The 9756-nt window shown below is 41.0% G+C and overlaps 1 protein-coding gene across 2 annotated transcripts in view; it reads left to right on the forward strand.

Moving 5' to 3' along the window:
* PKP4 (plakophilin 4) overlaps window positions 1-9756 on the forward strand; it is a 203360-nt gene that overhangs the window by 95090 nt on the left and 98514 nt on the right. The gene's annotated exons all lie outside the window — the stretch shown is intronic.

Raw genomic sequence — 9756 nt, forward strand, 5'->3', positions numbered from 1 at the left:
TTTACAATACATTTTTTCTTTAACCAACCAAAAAAAAGAAGAAAAAAAACCCCTCCCACCCTCTTCCCCCTCCCCAACCCTCCCCAACCCCTCCCTCCCTTTCCCCTCCCCGCTTCCCAGAGCAAAATACAGGGTATAAAAATACAAACAATCATAATCTAACTTACGCAAACAATCCTAAACTATTTAAACTACCGAACTTTAACTCATATAAGAAAACTCCAAACATATATATATATATATCATATCAATAATTATACAAATACAAAATAATACTTTCCAATCTAATACCAAAACACAGGGTATAAAAATACAAACAATCATGATCTAACTTACGCAAACAATCCTAAACTATTCAAACTATCAAACTTTAACTCATATAGGTAAATTCCAAACATACCGTATATACTTGAGTATAAGCCGACTCGAGTATAAGCCGAGACCCCCAATTTCACCCCCAAAAACTGGAAAAAGTTGTTGACTCGAGTATAAGCCGATCCGCCGTTCTGCAAGCCTCTGCCGCCAGCAGAGGCTCGATCCGCCATTTTGCAAGCCTGAATACACAGGAATACCCTGTGTGGCCGCGGCTCTCGGGGAAGCCCTGGCTGTCAGCTTCCTCGCTCCACGCTGCCATTCGGGGCCCGCGCGTTCCCCGGGCAAATCGTGGCGCTCAGCAGGCGAGGAAACACGCCCGCTCCAGTCGCCCCCCCTTCCCTCAGGAGACGCGAAGCAAGTGACCGCCCGGAGCTTACCGAGGACTTGCTTCGGTGCTTCCAGGATCGCGCGCACCTCTCCCAAGCCGCCGCCGTCCGGAGACCTGCCGAAGTTTGGGGAGGTTTGGGGAGGTGCGCGCGCACCTCCCCAAACCTCCCCAAACGTCGGCAGGTCTCCGGACCTCTGCGCCCTGCCTGCCTGCTTCTTTCCGCAGCGGAAAGAAGCAGGCAGGCAGGGCGCGGAGGAACGGAGACCCGGCGACGTTTGGGGAGGTTTGGGGAGGCGCCCAAACCTCCCCAAACGTCGGCAGGTGTCCGTTCCTCCGCGCCCTGCCTGCCTGCTTCTTTCCGCTGTGGAAAGAAGCAGGCAGGCAGGGCGCGGAGGAACGGAGACCCGGCGACGTTTGGGGAGGTTTGGGGAGGCGCCCAAACCTCCCCAAACGTCGGCAGGTGTCCGTTCCTCCACGCCCTGCCTGCCTGCTTCTTTCCGCTGTGGAAAGAAGCAGGCAGGCAGGGCGCGGAGGAACGGAGACCCGGCGACGTTTGGGGAGGTTTGGGGAGGCGCCCAAACCTCCCCAAACGTCGGCAGGTCTCCGTTCCTCCGCGCCCTGCCTGCCTGCTTCTTTCCGCTGTGGAAAGAAGCAGGCAGGCAGGGCGCAGAGGAACGGAGACCCGGCGACGTTTGGGGAGGTTTGGGGAGGCGCCCAAACCTCCCCAAACGTCGGCAGGTCTCCGTTCCTCCGTGCCCTGCCTGCCTGCTTCTTTCCGCTGCGGAAAGAAGCAGGCAGGCAGGGCGCGGAGGTCCGGAGACCTGCCGACGTTTGGGGAGGTTTGGGGAGGTGCGCGCGCACCTCCCCAAACCTCCCCAAACTTCGGCAGGTCTCCGGACGGCGGTGGCTTGGGAGAGGTGCGCGCGATCCCGGAAGCACCAAAGCCTCGGCCGCGCACAAGTCCTCGGTAAGTTTTTTTGTTGACTGGAGTATAAGCCGAAGTGGAATTTTTCAGCCCAAAAAGTGGGCTGAAAAATTCGGCTTATACTCAAGTATATACGGTATGTTGTCTACAATAAGAGTATTTATGATAGCAGTTTAAGAAATAACTTCTAAATAAATATGTACCTTATAGTCCTCCCTAGCATGAGCTCCACGTGACTCTTTTCGAGCTTCTGCTCCATAAATAGTTTGTAAAGCACACAACATGAGATTTTGTAGTTCCAAAGTCTCTACCAAGTCAGTATTCCAAACAACACCTACAAATACAACACAAAGTATGGAACAGTTTTAGAAATTATAGAGAAAAAGCTCTTCAGCAGATATACCAGATTCTTCCTTCAATATAATTTAACAGTACTAGCGCAGAAAGTAGAAAGAAGGTTAATACTTCTTTAAGACTCAAACGCAGCTTGATAAATATACTTAGCAATAAATGTTGAGCACAAGGTATACTTGTGAGTAAGGAAATGAATTGTGAATTTCTCATGTATAGATTTCATGTGGGGATGGCTAGGTTGCAAGAAAGAAAACCAAAAAAGGAGAATTAACACATTTGTACAAATACTTTCAATTCGCATAAATTATAACTCCAGCCCTTTTTGCCACGGACTTAATTTATTTTTAGAATTTTATACAAAACAGGATTGGCAGAAGCTATTTAAGTCATTGGTTTCAACCCCGCTCAATTAAAGCAACATGAGCAGATGGTTCTTTAACTTCTGTTTGAATATCTGCAACAAAGGCAAACCTACCATACTTTTTTAGTAATTGGTTCCACTGTTCTTCTAAATTTTCAACCAGAATCTGTTTCCTGTAATTTAAGATTACTGTGCCAAGACTGTAATGCATAGGTAGTCCACAACTTACAACTGTAATTAAGCCTGATAATTATTGTAATAAGTCATGATAATCATAAAGTGAGTCATCACATGACTGAACCCAATTTGAAATGCATCATATGGTCATAAATGCAGGTGGGCTGCTAACTCCGTCCTCCTACTATCTCCTTCAAACTCTGCCATTTTGGCCACCCTGCATTCAGCCACCTACCCCTGCCACTGCCCACTGTCCCAATTGAACTTCACAATCTGCAAGGCCTTTGTGATCCCCATCTATCTCACTTCATATCTTCCCTTTTGCCCACCCTGCATGCTACCACCACCTACCCACTGCTATCCCCAGCCGACCTTTGTCTTGGCCTGACAGCAGTGTCATCTCTGGGCTTGCCATCCCAGATGCTGGGCTTCCTGCTGCACCTTCCCAAGTGCATACTCCCTTTTGCCTGCTACATCTCAGCTAGCAAACCCCTGCTTGGTGTAGGTTATACTCATTTTCTTTGCATATGCTCCTCCCTGAATTGTTATAGGGATCCTTGGTGGTCTCTGGGGTTGGTTGTTTTCTTGTAGACATTTCATTATCCAAACTAGGTAACATCATCATGAGCACTAATGATATTACCTAGTTTGGGTAATGAGGCATCTGCAAGAAAACAACCAAGCTCAAAGACCAGGAAGGATCCCTCATTTCAAGCCGAGCTACAAATATTCTGCTTTATTGGTAACTCATGACAGGGCTAGTGTGCTTCCTGCCCCTGCCCCTGTCCTTGTCCCATCTGTGTCTCTGCCTTTTCCATTTGTGTTCTTAAAGAAGGAAATTGAATGAATATGAATACTGTAAAATGAATACTGTAAAAAGTTTTGTTTATTAAGATATCTGGAGCAAGAATGAACATATAGTTGCTAAAATGTATACAAGTTTATTCCCATTTGAAACAGAATACAAAAAAGTTGGGGAATATATGACACAGTGGGCTAAAAGCATTGCTTATAATATACTAATGGGAGTGATTGGAAATATGTGGTTGGAAGGATGAAATTTACATTGTTATAAAGAGAATTTTTATACAGTGATGTACTGTGGTATATAATACCAGAAAAATTATCTAGGATGTATAAATGTACTTCAAATTTATGCTGGAAATGTGAATAAGGATAATTTTATCATGTTTGGACACGTAAAAAACTAGAAAATATGGGGATCAAATACAGATTCAGAGAATTTTAAAAGTTAATATTTAATTTTTAATGTTTAAATCTTTAATCTTAAATCAAAATATTTGATACTGATACTGATTATAAGAGCTAGAAAGGACATTGTTTTTATAAATAGTAACATTTGATAAGTGAAGTAAGATTACTAAATGCACAAAGATGTTTATCTACAATACTTGTAATAGAGAAATGGTTGGTAAAGATGACAGCCCTTGCTGAAATGGCTAACCTGACTTGTTCGATTAGAGAAAAGACAATATCTATGTTTAGTGGTGACTGAAAATTCCTTATGGACTTTTTGCATAAAAAAGAAAAAATGACCTTAAGATTTACAATTTTGATGATTAGATAGAATAGATTATAGAAAGAAGAGAGTCATGATGTAACATTAGAGAGGCTAAAATATAATTGTACTTATAAGTGCTGTTAAGATTGGAAGCTATTTCTTTATATCTTTAAATTTTTCATTTTTTTCCTTTTTCCTTTTTCCACTTTTAGCTTTTTTTAAAAAAAATTCTCTTTCTTTTGTTTCATTCTATTTGAGAATTTGTATTAGTTCTGACTATTGTTGTTGAAATATTCAATTAAGATTGCGTGTGAAAAAAGTTTGAGACAAGAAAAAAAAATACATTATTCCATTAAACACAGCCCTTTCTGCTGTAGGCTCCATTTCAGCAGTCTCAGCCACTGAGGGCTGGGGGCTCTGCATGCATGCTTTCCTCTGCCCCTCCCTGCTGTCACCTCTCTGGCTGCAAATATCCTAATCAAAGTGCACCAGAAAGGGCTGTCCTTAAAGGAACATGTTTCTTGTAAACAAAACTTTGTATTCATTGCTGACTTTTTTCTTTAGCAACACAAATGAAAAAGGCAGACAGAGGTAGGATGGGAGTAGTGGGGGGACCACAGCAGTCATGTCACAAGGCAGACAGGCACATCAGGACAGGAGAGAGGCATAACCTAAGCTGAACAGGGGACTGCTGGCTGGACTATGATTGCTGCAGCTCATGACCTGTAACCTGCACCTATCTTGCTTTGGCTTGCATCCCACAATGCACAACCATGTTGTTCAATGAACAACTGCTTTGCAATACCATGGCTGGAAGCTAGGAGGAGGCAGTGAATTGCATCTGGTGCGTGGAATACTAAGAAGCAGATAGGGTGTTGCACACACAGGAATGTGCAGCATGCTGAGACAGCTAAAACAGGACAGACCCATCAGGAGCTTGCCTGAGTAGCAGTGGCTAGCTCAGCCTCAACAGAGCCCACAAACCAAGGAAGAAGAAGAATATGATAGTTGCGGGTGGCAAAGGTAACATCAAGTATGTGATGGTGACAGAATACAGGGAGAATACAGTTGGATAGATGGCAGAGTGCAGAGGAGACAAAAGGACAGAAACAGTGGAGGGAGAAGCAGTGAAGAGTTAAAATAGAGGTGAGTATATAGGGCAGGAACATTATGAGGACATCTAATAATGATCCTTCTCCTGACCTAACAACTGCAGCGAGCATTTCTAGAACTGTTGCTGGTAAGCAATGTAGTCACATGCTGTTTCATCTAACAACCTCTTTGGTTAGCAATTAAAATTCTGATCCCAATTAGGGTAATTTTTTACTTACTTTTCTGCAAATCAATTGACTCAGTGCTTCATTTAAATGAAATATATGATGCAGATACAGTTAGGTTAATTGGATAAAAATATGAATTTTCACACATCTATAAAGTCTGTATTGAAATAATACCTCTATCAAATGTTTTCTGATCATCAAAATCTTTATAGAGTTTGGACATTTTTTCACAGCCTTCTTGCAAGACAGGGCCTGTACGGAACACAGCAGCGTGGCTTTGCATTGTCTATAAAGAATGAAGGAGCAATACATTTCAATACATTTGCTTTCATAGCTTTAAGTAAGAATTTAAGTTTTCTACATTTGTCAAAACAATTATGTCAAAGCTCACCCACAAACTTTCAAGACAAATATATAATTGTTTTCAACACCTGTAAACTACTAGTTGATTTTTTTTGCATAAAGTTATGTCTAAATTAATAGAAAATGAATATTTCAAATTCTATTACAGCTTCCAACAGGAGTGCACTTTTTTCTTTCCATACACTATATGTATATGGCCCATGAGCTATAATTTTCTTGGGTGTTGCACAAGGTTTTGATGTAATTTCCTGAAAATATTTAAGGGTAATTTTGACTATTATGAACTGAATGAATTATCTAATTCCTAATTCAACCATAATTATTCATGAATTTCTCATTAACTCTATTTTGAGATGCACCTCAAGGATATATTCTGTCTCCTTCCTTTTCAATTTTAATTCAAACTCTTTAGCTTATAAAATAAGAAAATACATAAGAATCCTCCAAAATTGTCACTTTCCCCAATGCGGAGCAGGAGGGACCAAGCAACTCCAAGAGGCAAGTTCACGGGGCTAAAAAAAAAAAAAAAGTAAGATCAGCCTTTCCAACTTCGCAAGATCTCATTTTTTTTCCAAAAGAAGTTGGAAAGGCTGATCTTTTATTTTTTTTAGCCCCACAAACTTGCCTCGTGAAGTTGCTTGGTCCCTCCTGCTCTGCACTGGGGAAAGTGACGTCTTCGGATGATTCTTCTTTGGTTTCCCTGCGCATTTCTTCCTTTTGCAACACAGCTTGTTGATTTCTCCAGCGAAAGAGCAGCATCTTGAGCTGCGGGGAGAAATGCGATGGAGCTGGAAAACAGGTTTATTTAGGAGCCCCTCTTGCAATTTGGAAAAGGACTCGGAGTGCTTCTGGCAAGCAAGGGAAGGAGGGTGGTGGCACACAAAGCTCTCCGGCTCTTCAGTGGCACAATTTGTGAAATCTGGGTTCAGTGCTTCAGCAATGGTGGGGCAAAGCCACACCCATTTGTGAGAGGGGCCAGGGCTCAGCAGGGAAGGGGAGAAGCCGGCCCGGTGCTTCTCCGCCAGGCTGGACAAGGGCTCCGTCATCCAAGAGTGCACAGGAGGTGAGCATGGGCAGTGCAGGGCTCATAGGTGTGGCATTAAAGGGGCATGTTGTAGCGTCTCTCTGGTCATTTGTAAGGGCGAACAACCCCTATGATGCTGCAACATACATAACTTTGGGACCCAGTTGTAAGTACTTTTGGCAGGGATGTCGTAATTTTGAACATTTGTAACTCAAGGAATACCTGTATTTAATAAAGTTGTTACAAAAAGTATCTAGTTACCCTATTAAGCTAGAATAAATTAGAACTGACATCAAGAGATGCCACAAATTTGATGAATAGTAGTTTTGGCTATATTCTCTCTCCTTTGTTAAAGTAAGGATCTCTAGGAAGCTTTTCTAGTTGGTACATTTTAAACACAATAAGAAACACAACTAGCTTAGAATTCCTTTAGTATTTGGGCTGATTAAGCTGAACTTAATTCCAAGGTTTATTTTTTGCATTCCTGCATTTTTGCTATCATAGTATTCTAAATCAATTTAAACAGTACTACATACATGATACATGGGAATAAATGGAATGGAATAAATGAATGGAATGGAATGGAAATATATGAAGGGGACCACCATGCTGGGCCACAGCAATGATTCCAAAAATCTGAGCTTCCTTACTCCAGGCCAGCACACAGGCCCCTTATCAGTCAACAGGAGTGCTGATTTACCACCAGCCTATCAAGTACTTAGAAGGCCAGCACTGGGCAACACAAGCAAACGATAACTGATGACTTAAAAGCCAGCCATCAACTCACCTCAATCAACATCTAAAAAGCCTCATACAACAGGCACTATAAATACCACACACAGGACAGCAAACACTCTGCTAGAGAGAAGTTCCCTGAGGATGGGGGCCCCAGCATGAGTCCGAAAGCCTGGAATACAAGACCTCTGGTTTTGGGACCAAGCCAGATTAGATCTTACACTAACTTTCTGGTAGTGTTTCTGATCTTTCTGAATAGTATAAAAGCTGGAAAAAAACTTTCTATCATTCAAAAAAAATTTGTACTTGCTAACATTTCAGGCAGAAAGCTAACAAGTACGATGCCTTTGAAGAGTGGCTAGAGCCTTTCTAGCCTTCAGAGTAATTATGAGGGTGTGCTATCTCTCCATCTTTCTGAGTAATAAAAGGCTAGAAAAAGCTTGAATCTTTGGGACACAAGATTCTTTTCTCCAGCCCAGAATTGAGTTTTCTTCTTTGCTGAAGTGATGGGGTGGCAGTAGGGAGGAAGAGGAAAGACACTGGCATACAGCTGGAGAAAAGAAGCTTGAAACTTAAAAATCTTTGTTTCTCCAGTCCCTCCCCCCGCTCTCCATGCATAGAGACGCAACCCCACTGACTTTTGGGGGAAGCCAGGAGAGAAGATTGCTAAATGCAGCATGCTTAAGCAACTGGTTGTAAGTGTAAACAGGTTGCCACCACCTGAAATACTATCACATGATCACAGGGGTTGTTCAAGTAATTTTTCCTGAGTCTCTTGTTTTGAAAGGATCATTAATTTGAAGACCCCTGTAAGGGAATCAGTAGTCAAAATTAACAGATTAATGATTGGCAGAGTAGCCACAATGCCTTAAAAAAGATATTTAAATGTTGGGTTGTATTTATACCAGGCAATGTGACACTCCATGAAAATAAAAGATGGAGTTTGAAGAATAGGTTAAGAATTTACAGAAGACTCCTGAGAATACCATAATCATAATAGCGTAACAGCCCAAACCCCCAAACAAATAAGTAAATAATCTTATTTGGAATATGCAGAAGATCTTCAAGCAAAAGATAAAGTTCTGTCCGCAATTCTTTTTGTTGGGTATAATTACAGATGCTACTGTTGTGGACACTAAGTTGATGTTAAATTTAGTTACAGCAGCAAGACTTTTAATAGGTCAGTATTGGAAGAAGGAGGAACTGCCGACTATAGAAGAATGGACTTTAAAGGTTTCTGACCTGGCAGAAATGGCAAAGATTTTGGCTTATTTGAAAGATCATTCGCAAGAACGTTATATTATGGAGTGGAAAAAATGGATTGAATATATCCAGAAGAAATGCGGGACTAAAAAGTTTCACTTAGCATTTGAATAAGTCTTCCTTTCTATTTTTTTTTCTCTCTATATGAAATATTAGTATTGTTTGTAGTTATCTTATATGAGCTAGAGAGTGATAGATTTAAGAATTTATTGTTGGTAGCATATGGATGTTTATGATTGTTCTTTGTTTTTATACCCTGTACTTAGCTCTGGGAAGTGGGGGGGGGAAGGGGGGGGAGGGGTAGGGAGGGATAGCTAGGGGAGGGGGAGGGGGGATTGTTAAAGATAAAATGTATTTTAAAACTTTTCAATAAAAAACAACAACAAATAAGTAAATAATCAAAACAACACAGAGTTCTCGCTTGAAGCACAAATAACTAACCTCAAATTATCATACTTTGGATACATTAAGCAAAAGACCTAGCTCTACAGAAAAGTTCATAATGCTGGGAAAGGCAAAAGAAAAAAGATGACTAGCAGCAAAATGGACTGTAATCAGTTACAGCGATGAGAGATACACAATTAGAAAATCTGAAAAAACAGATTATCCTGGAGAAATCTATCTATGTGATCCTTAAGAATCAACCACTAACTTGTTGGTCCATAATCAGTCAGTATGTAAGGATTCTTATAATATGCTATCTTTTACTAGACTATATATAAAACAGAAAATTTATTTTATCATTTTTTCAAAAATATCTACAAAGTCAGTTGCAGCTAAAATCACTATAGAAGATAGCAGGAATGTGTTATGGTTCTGTGCAAAAAAATAAATCTCCCTTGTTTAAAACAATCATTTCCAAAACTTATGGGAGATATATTTGTATTCTGCGATTCCTCCATGCAGCAAACAAGCAATATTAGAATCCCATTAGTCATTTAGAAAGCTGAGATATAAGAAGTTTAATTTAGGGAACTCTGTGACTAGACAAACTTCAATTTAAATTGCTGAACCCAACAATATAACCATACCAAATTAGGTCTTGATAA

Source organism: Vipera berus (assembly GCF_964194415.1).
Source record: "Vipera berus genome assembly, chromosome: 1".
NCBI classification, from domain to species: domain Eukaryota; kingdom Metazoa; phylum Chordata; class Lepidosauria; order Squamata; family Viperidae; genus Vipera; species Vipera berus.